Source organism: Chrysemys picta, chromosome 1 (assembly GCF_011386835.1).
Source record: "Chrysemys picta bellii isolate R12L10 chromosome 1, ASM1138683v2, whole genome shotgun sequence".
Classification (NCBI taxonomy): Eukaryota; Metazoa; Chordata; order Testudines; family Emydidae; genus Chrysemys; species Chrysemys picta.
Window position 1 is genome coordinate 334936673 of NC_088791.1, and position 14921 is coordinate 334951593.

A 14921-nucleotide genomic window follows, 5' to 3' on the forward strand; every position below is an offset into this window, starting at 1 on the left:
GAGTGCTTCCTGACAATGGAATGACTTTACTGTTATGTTGACCCTTTCATTAAGGCCAGACCATACAGTACCTCCAAAAAAGCGCTGCCACCTCTTGAGTGCCAAATTCCCCAAATTGGTTCCTATGCCTTCTGGGTCCCAAAAGCCCCAGCTGTCCTCTACGCAGCTGCCAAAACCTCTAGCTCCCTTCTTGAAAACTTTTCCAATGTAGTTAGGGGTTGTCAAAAGAAAAATGTGTGGCCCACTGAAACTTGGAGCAGCATAAGACATTGAATTTCATATCAAAATAAGTATAGCACAATGGCTGAGTCGACGGGTCTATTATTCATTTTCCTATTTGATTTCATACAAATCTCGATTTTGAATTCATCTGAGTCTTCCACAGAATTTTCATTTTGCTGCATCACCAAAACCCAGGGCCTTGCCACAGAATTTGGGTTCAGCTTGCCACATGGTACATGGGCTGTGTGTCACTGATTGTAGAGGATATGGAAAAAATAGAAAGTGTGCAGAGAAGAGCTACAAAAATGATTCAAGAGCTGGAAAAAATGCCTTATAGTGAGAGACTTAAAAAGCTCAATCTATTAGTTTATCAAGATCAAGAGGTAACTTGATTGCAGTGTATAAGTACCTTCACAAGGAGAAAACACCAGGTACTAAAGTGCTGTATAATTAAGGCTACGTTTTAGTCATGAGTATTTTTAGTAAAAGTCATGGACAGGTCTCACGCAGTAAGCAAAAATTCATGGCCCGCGACTTTTACTATATACCCCTAACCAAAACTTGGGTGGGGAGCTGCGGGTGCTCTTGGGGGGTGGTCCGGGGGTGCCGCAGGTGCTGGGGGGTGGCGGCATGGGCAGCGGTGCATGGCCCAGGATCCCTGCTGGTGCTGGGGGGGGGGAGGCAGGCATGGTGCATGGCCCAGGACCCCTGATGGTGTGTGTGTATGGGGGGCCTGGGATCCCTGCTGGTGCTGGGGGGGGGATTGGCAGGGCTGGCAAGGGCTCCTTACCTGGCTCTGCATGTCCCTGAAGTTCCTAGGCGGTGGAGGGACCAGGGGGCTCCACTCACTGTTCCTGCCACTGTGCCACAAGCACTGGCTGCGCAGCTCCCATTGGCTGGGAACCGCAGCCAATGGAAGTTGTGGGGGTGGGGACTGTGGGCGTGGGCAGTGCACGGAGCCTCCTGGCCCCTCCATCGCCTAGGAGCTGCAGGGCCATGCCAGTGGGAGCTGGGGAGCCCCCCACCTTGAGGTAAGCAGCCCCGCACCCCCCCAACCCCTTCCCCTAGCCCTGAGCCCCTTCCCACACACCCAAACTGCTGCTGCTGGCCCAGGGGCTGCCCGGCTCGGGCTGCCCCTGAGCCAGCACCAGCCGCTGCAGAAGTCATAGAAAGTCACAGAGGGTGAAATTCTATGGCCTGTGTTTTACAGGTCACACTAGATGATCCAATGGTCCGTGCTGGCCTTAAAGTCTGTGAATCTATGAGAGTATGTGATATGAAAACCAAGATCTATTTAGGGTTTGATACCACGGTCATCACCATAGGCTCCAAGCAGCCAAAATACATTAAAAAAAAAAAAAAAGCAAATACAGCTAGACATGTATCAAAGAGATTCTTGGGTTGCATGGTGTTACTATGGGAAGGCTGATCAAAGAAGTGGGTTTCACATCTTGCTCAGAAGGTGCTAAGGTTTGTGCTTATCCTGGCTGCAGGTCCATTGTTCCACTGGAACCTAGCTATTGTGGGAAGTTGTGAGCACACAAAGTATTGTAAGCAAGACACGAGAAGTAATTCTTCCGCTCTACTCCGCACTGATTAGGCCTCAGCGGGAGTATTGTGTCCAGTTCTGGGAACCATATTTCAGGAAAGATGTGGACAAATTGGAGAAAGTCTAGAGAAGAGCAACAAAAATGATTAAAGGTCTAGAAAACATGACCTATGAGGGAAGATTGAAAAAATTGGGTTTGTTTAGTCTGGAGAATGGAATACTGAGATGGGACATGATAAAAGTTTTCAAGTACATAAAAGGTTGTTAGAAAGAGAAGAGAGAAAAACTGTTGTCCTTAACCGCTGAGGATAGGACAAGAAGCAATGGGCTTAAATTGCAGCAAGGGTGGTTTAGGCTGGACATTAGAAAAAACTTCCTAACTGTCGGAGTGGTTAAGCACTGGAATAAATTGCCTAGGGAGGTTGTGGAATCTCCATCATTGGGGATTTTAAGAGCACGTTCAACAAACACCTGTCAGGGATGGTCTAGATAATACTTAGTCCTGCCATGAGTGCAGAGAACTGAACTAGATGGCCTTTCGAGGTCCCTTCCAGTTCTATGATTCTGTGAAAACGAGAAGGTCCTTCAGGTAATTTGAGTTAATCTTATGCAGGGCTTTGAAGATGAGGGTCAAACCCTTGACTTTGACCTGGTTTTCTACAGGGAGCCAGTGGAGAGAGCGGAGTGCTGGGGCTGAGGTGCTGCACTGCTGAGCAGGATGGGCTGCTGTGTTCTGAACCAATTGCTGGGTTTTTCAGGTCAGTGGCTTCAAACCGAGGTGCGGAGAACTACAGAACTCATACTTGGGAGTTATGAATGCACGGGGCACTGTGCTTAAATCTGAATTGGAGAGGAGGGAATGCAGCATCCTCTCCAGTCATAGAAGCAAACAGGTTATTTTGTTTTTGTGTTTTTTTGCAACCAAGGCTATTTGGGTATCCAGAAGCAGGAAGTCACCCAGGTGAACTCCAAGGCTGTGGACCAGCCTAATCATCTGAGGACAGATACCCTCAATGAAGGGTCATGTTACAGAGGTAGCAAATTCTTCCCACTAGCATCGCCTGGGTTTGATCTAATCTCCCTAATCTGTTAGGGCAGGTCTTCACTATGGCGGGGGGGGGGGGGTTTCGATTTAAGATACTCAAATTCAGCTACGCTATTCGACATATCGGAGCCGACTTACCCCGCTGTGAGGACGGCGGCAAAATCGACCTCCGCGGCTCCCCATCAACGGCGCTTACTCCCACCTCCACTGGTGGAGTAAGAGCGTCGATTCGGGGATCGATTGTCGCGTCCCAACGGGACGCGATAAATCGATCCCCGAGAGGTCAATTTCTACCCGCCGATTCGGGTGGGTAGTGTAGACCTAGCCTTAGTCTATGTACCAGTGTGATAAATAGGCAAAAGCGGCAGACAGAAGTCCTCTAGAGCCCCCAAGTGGTTTGCTTTGAATACTACAGCCTAACTATTTACTTCAAATGTTCAGTTCAAAATTAGCCAGGAAAAGTGAGGCTAGATTTTGATTTCAGTTACACCAGTGTAAACCTGAAGTAATTCTGCTGATGTGAAATAGAATTATTCTGGATTTACCCTGCCATAATTTAGTTCAGAATCTAGCCCTGATCCAGAAATTTACTTTATCACCCGAGTTATCTTCATATCAATTGAAAATATCTTACCACGTTACTCAGCTATAAAAATGCTAGCATGTAGTAAGTATACCAGTATCAGTGTGGCTATGCCACATGCATTGCTTGTGAGGAGCAAAATACCTGGTGTAAATAGTTGCAGCTCCACTGAAGCCATTAAACTAGCGAGATCTGTATGCATAACTGATGGAGGAACAGGGGGAAAGCAATCTGTTGGTCGATACTTTAGCTAGAACTTTTTACATTAGGAAGGGAGACAGGGCAGGAAGAGTTACACAGTTCTGAGTTTTTGCTTTTCTGGGAAAAGACTACGATTGCAGTTGTGGTAACAGTAGATCCAACGGGTTTCAAAAAGATTGTACATCAAGACCTGCTTTACCAGCTTGAAATTAGCATATGCTTATCTTTAAGTATGTGCTTAAATCCCACTGGCTTAATGCTTTTCTGAATCAGGGCCTTGGAGTGATTTAATAGCTTCTTGGATTCTGCTCAGAGTAACGCCCCTTTAAACTTTATGATGTACTGTCACTTTATATTTTTCTATCAATATGGGGAATTTTAACTTCTGTAGGAACTTTTTGATGTCAGCTAGGACTATATTGTCCGTTTGTCCACTTTTCCTGTAAACACTGTTGGGCTTTCTCCCATGCCACTGCTTTTACTTGGGAACGCCCCCCAGCAAAATTCTCAGAGCCATCACCTTATCCTCATTTAAGTTTCTATTTAAAATTTCCCTTTGCTATGTTGCTTGCAATTCACTGCCACCTGGCACTGCTTAGGCTGGTGACCGCTTGAGACTGCTGTTATGACTAATTTATGCATGCACACCTGTCCCTAATCTTGTCCTCCCGCCTCCCGATTGTTTATTCACCTGTTGCACATTGTCTAGATTGTGCGCTGGCTGGGGCAGAGACTCTCTCTGTGTTACAGTATTTAGTTGTGCAGTGCCTCACACAATCGGGCCCTGATCCCTGGCTGTGGTGTCTAGCTACTATTCAATATCAACAATAATATTAATTGTTGTTCCTGTCCCTTTTATATCTATTAGCTTTTTCAGATGATAAAAGGTCCAGTTCATTTTTAGTCTGAGTTACCTTCTACAAGAGTTTAGAGGTTACGGTGACTCTCCCATGCCTTGCACCTTGTGCAGTCATTTATGCTTGTGCAAAGTTATGTGTAAAATGCTACCCAATTAGAATGGTAACATTCTGCACCCACTTTGTACTCCCTGGCCTGATTCTTCACTGTCCTGCTTTGGGTAGCCATTTATACCTTATGCAAAGGGGATGTAAATGCTACTCAGGACATGGGCATTGATCCAGCAAAGCACTTCAGCACATGCTTAGCATTAAGCATCAGAGAAGTCCTATGGGCCTGATCTAACTGATTGAAGCCAGTGGGAGACTTTCCAGTGGCTTTAATGGCAATTGGTTAAGCCCCATTGATTTCAATGGAGCTATTCATGTGTGTAAAGTTAAGCATGTGCTTTAGAGCTCTTCTGGTCTGGGGCCATCCTGTTGTTGCTATTTGGTTCTTTACCAGAGGCTGCTAGGAGACTGCTATTTCGGTGTCTGTTTTTGTGCTAATATAGGTCACTGAGCTTTTTTTAAAGCAGAAACGTGTCCCAGGGATGTTTCTGTCACTCTAAAGTTCCACAGCTCCATGTGGGAATGGAGCTAGAAGTCCATGCTTATGCAGTTGAGAGGTAGGTCTGTCTCGCATGGTGCTCCCTGTCCCTTTGAATGTAGTCATTCCTGGTGAGCCTGGTGAATAGGAGCAATTCTTTATCTCATTCCCTTGGTAGAGAGAGGTAGGACTTTACCTGCAGATCCAGCTAGGGTCAAACTGATAGGAGCTTCCACTTCATCAAGCTTTTACCCATTTCACAGACTGTTTTCATCCATACCAGCTCCAACACAGGTCTATATCTAGTTAGAAGTGGCTACTACTCTATTACAACTGTTCCTATGTGTCTGCCTTTAATTTATGGCAAGCAGGGGGAGAGATCTAGATGCGGATTTGATGGAAGCAATTCCGTTATGGAATATGCTTGAACTGGCTTTTCTTTTTTACTTCTTAATTACAATTTTCCTCAGTATTATCAAAATACATGTGCCAGGATAAAATGTTTTACAAGGATTTCTTCTCATAAATTCCACTGGGATTTAGCTAAAGCCTAATTACTTCCCGTAATTGGTATGTGCCACATTGGGAGGCTCAGGCCAACTGCCGATTATGAATTGTCCTTACTTTGCTAATGCTTGCATTTTCTTTTTGGCAGGTAATATTTACTGAGCCAGATGGTGGCCATTACCATATTCATAATGTTTTGTGTAACTGCTGAAAAATAAAATCACATATGCACCAATGGAGTTTCTCTCTGATGCAGCTATTGCCCAAAGTGACTAGACTGTTCGGAAATTCGTAAGAACCTTTTCTAAGCTCCTACTTTCATGAGTGTGAGCCCTCACACTCCAATGGCGGCGTGGTACATGTGTGCACTGCCATAGACACACATTAATTTCCTGGTGGTGGCTTGAATTCTGGTGTCCGCCCAGTCTCATTTTAGTGGTGCCCATTCAAGCGAGAGTGGGATATTTATGATCTTGTGCAGTATAAGTTAGGGATCTTCTTTTGTGTGCTCATGCGCTCTCAGGCAAGCACAGTTTGAGTGCTCAGAGCCTGCAGCTCTGAATACCTCTTTCCAGAATGTTTAGGTGGCAGCTTATAGAAACGGGGAAAAAATGTACCACGAAGCCATCTCCCACTTGCACGTCTCTCTGAAAGACGCTGCGTAAGAAGAGCTATTGGAATATGTGATGATGCGGCTTGAAGGTAAAGAGAACTTCAGTCTTTATAGGGCTGAAGGGAAAGCAATGAATAGGGTCTATGTTTAAGGGTAATATTTTGGCAGTGGAATTAGGGATAGATTGGACAGGAAAAAAAGACATTGTGGCAATCGGGCACCAGCATTGAGAGAAAAAATGATTTTGTGTTTAAGGTACTAGACTGGGATGCAGTGGATCTATGTTGAGTTCCTACCTTTACAATGTTGAATAAATCACTTCATCTTTCCATTCCTTAGTTCTCCACCTGTAAAATGGGGGCAATAATACTTCTTTTCCCAACCCTTGGTCTGCCTTGTCTATTTAGATCATGAGCCCTTTGGGGGCATCTCCTACTGCAGGCATGTACAGAACCTAGCACCATGAGTCATAGTCTCATTTGGGGCTTTTGGGTGCTACGGTAATACCAGTAATAAATAAAAGTGGGTCAGAAAAGTGTCTAAGCATCAACTGCGTATAGTTATGTGATATCTGGTTTCTTTTTTTCTGCATCACCTGCATCTGTTACAAGCTTGAACACAGTGACAAGCAATTGCTTTTACATTTTGTTTTACATGAGGTTAGAAGAATAGACGGACAAGGTAATATATGAAATGGAAAATAACGTACACCATATTTTTCGGGATAAAAATTAGTACAGGAATATTGCCAAGCTGTTTCCTTAAGGAGCATTTCAGTGTATCAAGGAATGTGTTTATTATGCTGAAAGAGAAGGGATCGCAAAAAGAGGCTGCCCTCTTCTGATAGCTGTGAGAGGAGGACAGTGCTGTTCAGCTGAGCGTTTTCACTGTTGCTGAACTTGGACAAGAGGCCATTTCTGGCCCTACATCATGGGCGGGGCAAGAAGGAGCCAAAGAAAAGAAAGATGGGTCACTGGCTATGTTAATAAACATCTATGGAAAGTTATGTACCGATGTCCTGCAGCCTCTGGCTCCTGCCAAATTGCTATTGTAGCCCTTGGTTTTGCAGTCTTCTGGATATCCCTCTAGTAGAGCAAAGAAAAGGCCAGTGTGCAGCAGGAACAGGGTATGCAGAAAACGCTGCAGACAGCCTGGTCTGAGAGGTGTGAATTGTCTCATTTATCTCGAAGAGTTAAGTCTGATGCCCACTGACGATGATTTAAATTGTTAACTATTCCATTCCTCAGGTAAGAGTGGAGAGGGAGGTTCAGAGAGAGGAGCGGCGAAAGCTGCCTAAAAGTGTGTGTGGGGGGACTGGTGCCTGAACTGTGGCCCCGCCCCTGCACCACCCCTACCCGGAGGCCCCGCCCCCACACCACCTCTTCTCCTGAGGTCCTGCTCTCACGCTGCCTCTTCGCCCCCAAGACTCTGTCCCCCGCTCACTCTTTTCTGTCCCTCCCCCTGTCTCTCACCCTTATGGCCAGTAAAAAGTGATGGGGCCAGAGCCCTCTGACCCCCCCATCCCGTTCCTGCGCTCCAGCTCACAGACCTGCACAATTTACTGAGTGATGTCTCATTGTGGTGCCACAATTGAGTGGCATTTAGGAGATACCACTCTGTATTTTTTTTTCTCCACTCAAGAAGGAGCCAAGCCAAGGAGCCTAGAAGAGGCCATGGACATGTTCGAGCCCCATGGAGGGCAAGTCAAGCTCATGGAGCTATTCTATTCTATTGTATATGCTCATCACTGTAGTATCGGAGCACCTTCCAGGAGTGCATTGAGCAATGTCACTAACACCTGTCATTTGTTTGCTCTCTCATCCGCTCTCCTGGGGGAGAAGTGTCTGCAGTAGTGTGTTTTGGTTTGGAATTTTTAAAAATCTCTCTCTCTCTCTGTACTGTTACTACATGTTTATGATAGAGAAGGCAGGTCTAAGAATTGCACCTTGAGCTTGGAGTGGAAGATGGGGAGGTTTGTGGTGGTTTGTGGGGGGAGGGATAGCTCAGTGGTTTGAGCATTGGCCTGCTAAACCCAGGGTTGTGAGTTCAATCCTTGAGGGGGCCACTTAGGGATCTGGGGCAAAATCAGTACTTGGTCCTGCTAGTGAAGGCAGGGGGCTGGACTCGATGACCTTTCAAGGTCCCTTCCAGTTCTAGGAGATGGGATATCTCCATTAATTTATAATTTATTTAGTTCCTGGTGCAGTTCATCCCATGGTCTGGGATCAGTCCCTGAGAAGGTTCTGTTTCCTGCACAGATAAGCTTTGTCCTCATAGCAGACAGTCCCATTGTGTCAGGGTCTACATCACAGAGCTTTAGTCAATTGGTTAGATAGTCTGAGCCCTGGCCATTGGGCACTGTGAACTTGATTTAATAGTCTATGGGAAGCGAGTGTAGGGAAAGGAGGACGGGTTCAATGTTCTTGTGGTAGCCAGTGTTGTTGAGGCAACTTCTTGAAGTGTTCTTGTGACATTGTGCAGTCTATATGGTTTTATAAAAACATGATAATAAGTGAATATAATGTAACTGGAATAGTTTTATAAAAACATTATATTCACTTATTCTCATGTAACTGGAATTTGCTTCATTCAAAAGGTCTCTTGGAAGGTATCATTACAAAGCTTATAATCTACTGAGTGTGATCATCCTATTTGTATAAATATACCACTCTTGTATCTGAAACTAGAAATATGAAATATAACTCTGAGGGCCTATTGTAATTATGCAAAGTGTGGGCCATTAATGGTGGTTGAGAATCTTGATGACTCCCATTGTCTGCAGATGGCTGTGTTTACCTGTGAGTCTTCCTGTATATGTGTGTGCTGGCAAGTGGATAATGAAGTCTTGCAGTGACATGTGATCATGTCACCTGAACTGGAATCCATCTTTTCCAGTGAGGGGGGGTGAAAACCCAGAGGGACAAAGGGTTCCCGCCTTATGCAAAAGATATATAAAGGGGTAGAAGAGAACAGTGGGGAGAGGAGCCATCATGAAGAATCCCCTAGCTATCACCTGAGCTGGAACAAGAGCTGTACCAGGGGAAAGAATTATGCCCAGGCCTGGAAGGTGTCCAGTCTGAGGAAAAAACTTACGGAAGCATCTCTGAGGGTGAGATTATCTGTATTCAGTTTGATTAGACATAGGCCTGGTCCCCACTAAGTCCCCACTTCGGACTAAGGTACGCAAATTCAGCTACGTTAATAACGTGGCTGAATTCGAAGTACCTTAGTCCGAACTTACTGCGGGTCCAGACGCGGCACGGAGGCTCCCCTGTCGATGCCGCGTACTCCTCTCGCCGAGCTGGAGTACCGGCGTCGACGGCGAGCACTTCCGGGATCGATCCCAGAACATCGATTGCCTGCCGCCGGACCCTCCGGTAAATGAAGAAGTACCCAAAGATTTGTGCATTTTATTTTATTTTGCTTGGTGACTTACTTTGTTCTGTCTGTTACTACTTGGAACCACTTAGATCCTACTTTCTGTATTTAATAAAATCACTTTCTACTTAGTAATTAACTCAGAGTATGTATTAATACCTGGGGGAGCAAACAACTGTGCATATCTCTCTATCAGTGTTATAGAGGGCGAACAATTTATGAGTCTGCCCTGCATAAGCTTTATGCAGGGTACAACGGATTTATTTGGGTTTAGACCCCTTTGGGAGTTGGGCATCTAAGTGCTAAAGACAAGCACACTTCTGTAAGCTGTTTTCAGGTAAACTTGCAGCTGTGGGGCAAGTTATTCAGACCGTGGGTCTGTGTTGGAGCAGACGGGAGTGTCTGGCTCAGCAAGACAGGGTGCTGGAGTCCTGAGCTGGCAGGGAAAACAGAAGCAGGGGTAATCTTGGTACATCGGGTGGCAGCTCCCAAGGGGGTTTCTGTGATCCAACCCATCACAGTCCTCTTAGCTGGAGTTTCCCAAGTGCTGAAGGCATCATGCCTAGGTGTATTGCAGCTCTCTAGTCAATGGTATATTGCAGTGGTGTAATCAGTGTTGCTTGGAGAACACACATGATAATATTCCGAACATCTGCACAATCTGCTGTGAGCAGTCTCTCATTCTGGCTACTTCTCCGGGCTGTCCAGGCTGAACCCTGGAACTGAGAATAGGGGACTGTCTCTCAGGTGCTCTCAGTGCTCCCACTGCTGACACCCATGCTGTGTGGAGGAGGAAGCTGTCTGATTCAGATGAGCATGGGGCAAGAGGTGGACCTGGTATAGGGGTAGTAGATTGAGACAAGTAGCTGGGGGCAGCGGGGGGGGGGGGGGAGAGAAGACAGGGACTGGGAGTTCAGGTGTGGGGGCAGACTGGAACTGGCTGGGCAAGGAGACTGGGAAAAAGGAGGCAGTGGAGGGGAGGGAACTGAGAATGGCTGGGTAGAAACTGGGACTGAGATGATAAACATGAGGATTGAAGACTTGGATTGGCTAGGTGAGGAGAATAGGGCTGGGACGAAGAACCAGGAGTGGGGAAGAGGTAGGATTGAAACAGGGACAGGTTGGAGGTGACAGGGCAGCAGGGGTCAGAAGAGATTGTGCCTAGTAGAGTACACTCCCCTCCAGAACTTGGAATGGAACCCAAGATTCTTGAGTCTTGTGTCCTCTGTCCTCAGCAAGTGTCTGTGAAACCCACTGGCAAAGTGTGTCTTATCTTCCTATATGGCTGATCCACATAGAGGATGACAACCTACTGCTGCTATCAGTTACTCTGTTGGCTGCCTTGGAAAATTGGATTCTATCTCTGCCTTGGCCAAAGAGTCCCTGTGGGGTGCAAGGCAAGTCACTTAAACCAAACTTTTTAAAGGTGGTCATTAATTGTGTGTTCCTCAATGTCTGGCTGCCTGACGGGAGACCCTAGGGCCTGATTTGCAGAAGTGCTGAGCACTCCCAATTGCAACTGAAATCAGTGGGAGCTGTGCTTTGAACATATCTGTACTCCGCAGGTCCTAGATGTCTCAGATTGGGCACCCACAATTAGTGGACACTTTTGACCTTAATCTCCCTGTGTCTCAGTTTCTCATCTGTAAAATGGAGATAATACCACTCCCCTAACCTCACGGGGGAGTTATGAATATAAACCAATTAATGGTAGTGAACTAATGGTAGTGAATTAATGGTACTCAGATACTAGAGTGATGAACGCCATAGGAAAGTCAATGAGGAAATTATGAATTCTGTCTTCAGAGCAGAGATTGAACAGTTGTGCAGTAAATATAGTTTATGGGCACACATCGAATAGTGAGGATAAAAGCAAATACCTAATAGCTGCTCATTAGGTAAATTACCATCCATTCCATGGACTGAACGAGGCAGGAGGAGTCCTATGGAAAAAAATAGTATGTGAGCATGTAATAAAAAGATTGCATCATAATGCACGTGCACAAGGGGGCTGAATTAAGACAATCCGAATTCTGGCATTTCCTAACTTTTCAGTGCTCAACTTTGCAACCTTAGTAATGTTCTTTTAACAGAGTTTTTGTGTGTAATATGTAGGTGTGTGGTACCCATTAAGCCTGGGGCTTTAACAAATGCTGTTCGTCTGCAGGTATTTTACATACAATTTCTTCACTGTCAGAGGCATAAATACACTTGCAATTTCCTGCCTACCATTTTTTTGAATGTTATTTTGACTCAAATTTGAATGAATGTTCTGGTGTTCATTGCTATGAAATCGGGTGATTGTACAATGTGTGGAAATTGTTAGCTTGAATATGTAGCTCTGTTGTGTAGTAAGAAATCGGAAGCAGAATTATTTGGTAGTAATAGATTCTACATAGTGTGTCATAGTTATATTATGTTGAAAAGTTACTGATATGAGAAAAGTGCATTTCAAGTTTTTATTCTGTGTTGATAAGTGTGCAATTTTTTTGCAGTTTTGAGGGTGCAGAGTTAAGATCGAGTGGGCATGTAAACCAGTTGGAGAGAATGATCTGTGGTTGTGTGGCGGTGGGAAACTGACTTGCTGAGTATCCTAGTTTGATCTTCTCTTTCAGGTGATGTACAAAAGTCAGGTGACTGTATTGACTCTTTTAGGTCTGTCCCTAGTCTTTGATCCTGCTGGCCATGAGGTACTGCTGGTACAGGGTAGCATCTGAATATTCCTCAGCTAGATTCAGCTACAGCTAAACAGATTTATTGTCTGTCTGTCTCATTAAGGTTCTTCTTCTTCTTCACACAACCTACTCTTTTCGTGACCTGTGTTGTGTTATACAGGTCAGGCTAGGTGTTCCCTTCTGTCTTGAACATCTATGAATCATTGGTAGGTATGCATCCTGCAGTCTCGAGAGGCCATGGATATGTGCCCCTGAGTGGTAAAGAATTTACTCAGTTGGTTTTATGGCAGCCATGGCTGTGGCTGAAAAAACCTACTCAAGAGAACCAGTCTCTGCCGCAGCTGACACATTTGAAGGGAATGTTTTGCCACTTTGGGCTCTGCCTTGTGTGAGCTCTTTTCTCCTCTGCTAGGCTGGACGGCTTCCTCTCGTAACTCCAGAGACCTTTGTTTAGCTCTTGTTTCCAAAGGCTGCGGTCCTGAGTGTGATCATCCCAGTTATCCACATCAGGTCCGTTTCTTTGAGGTCTCGCTTGCACACATCCTTGAAAAGAAATTTTGGACACCCTTTGGATCTTTTTCCAGATACCAGTTCTCCATGCAGGATGTCCTTTGGGATGCACCCATCATTCATTCGGCACACGTGCCCAAGCCAGCGGAGGCATTTCTGTTTGCAGAGTGTTGGTATACTGGCCCGCTTGCGCACCTCAGTGTTGGAGACTCTGTCCCTCCAGGAGATGCCAAAGATTCGACGAAGGCAACAGCATAAAATATGTGTTTTACAAAAAGTAATTTGCTTTTTTTCAATGTGACCACTATATCCTATCTCCAGCAGATGGTGCTAAAATCTTAGTATTGTGCCTATCAAATAAGAGTTGTAACAAAAGTAAAGCATAAGGCTTTGCTAGAACACAGAAAAATTAAATATGCGAAGAGAATAGTGCCACTTCTTTTCAGTGGATACCCTACTTATATGGTCCTGGTTGCATATAATATTATTCTAAGATGTTTTCACAGATGTGCACGCCAGGTCAGCCACCTTACTCTTCAATATCAACAATATTTTTCAATTCTACAGCATCTTCCATCTGGACGTCCCAAAGTTCCTCACAAACAGGAACTTACTTAACCCCACAATGTGCCAGAGAGATTGTAACAATTTCTCATCTCCCTTTCTACAGGTGTGGAAAGCAAGGCACGGAGAGTTATCCACTATCACACAGGAAGTTTGGGGCCAGGCTTCTGACTCCCAGTCCTGGCCTACAGGATAATCCTTTGTCCCTTAGGTCAGAATCCTTTCCCCAGTGCCTGTAAAAACATTCAGAGGAGTCTGATCCATATGACACGTCAGAAGTATTGAGCCCAGTCACATGATCCAACTCTGCCATCGGAGACTGAGACTTTATAACCTGATCCGAGTCACTGATTCCATTGGCTATTATTACCGCGCCCAACCTGACTAGCTCAGCTGAGTACTGGGGAATGCTCCCAATGGAAGAGGGAGAATCTTCTTATCCAGGTCAAAGAATGGTAGTGGAGCCACGCCATGCCCAGCACCAGGGCGGATAAAAATATCAGCATTTAATTTTAGTAAAAAATCAGATTTTTAAAATTTAAATTGGACTTTTTATTTAAATGAGAAACAGGTTTATTTATTTAACAAATGCTATTTACAATGACATTTGAATTTGATAGCCTAAACTTATAATCTATTAAAATCATTTCAGTTAAATACAAATAATAATATTAAGCAGTACATATTTGCCTCCAAGCTTTAAAGAAGGTCATACTGCTGAACTGGCAGTAGTCACTGGCTAACCACCTGAAACCCCTGTTTGCTGAAGTGCTAAACCAGCTTTTGACAGCAGTAGCCTCCTCTGCAGGTGCAGTGAAAATATTTTCTTCATTTCAGATTATTCAATTGGTTCAGTTCAGTGACTAGTTCGTTCAGTTCTTTCAAAGTTAAGAAATTAGTTGGGAGTGAAAAAACAGGAAAGCTTGGTTTCCTCTTCCAATCTATGAATAAGCATTCGGTATGACAGGATGAGAGCTATTAGTTTTAAAATCTTGAAGGACATAGTGATCGGAAATAATCAGTTCAACTCACTAACGAGAGCTAAAAAGAACAGGAGTACTTGTGGCACCTTAGAGACTAACAAATTTATTTGAGCATAAGCTTTCGTGAGCTAAATTTGTTAGTCTCTAAGGTGCCACAAGTACTCCTGTTCTTTTCGCGGATACAGACTAACACGGCTGCTACTCTGAAACCTAACGACAGATAATACTTCCTTTGTCTAATAAGTCAGTTAGTTTTAAATGCAAAACATGTTCTGATAAACCTTTTTATAAACTTTTTTTCTTGTATATCCAGCACATTTAAGGGAGTTTTATTTAAATAGGGTAAAAATCTGTTTTTGATCATTTTTAACTGAATTTGAATTTTCATCTAGACAGAGCTTGACAAAAATCCCAAGTAAAAACTTAATCATCTAGTAAATAAGAACTGCATCATTCAGCATTTTCTAACATAATAAAGACCAGAAAAATTAAAAGTCAAATAAATGTTAAGTTAAGATATGCGATTGCTTAAATACATGTGTATAGACATAGTGTATGCTCCTGGTTAGCAGAAAGAAACACCATATTTAGTCTAAAGGCTATATTTAGTTGCAAATCATCACATTTTAATGGTTATCTACCAAT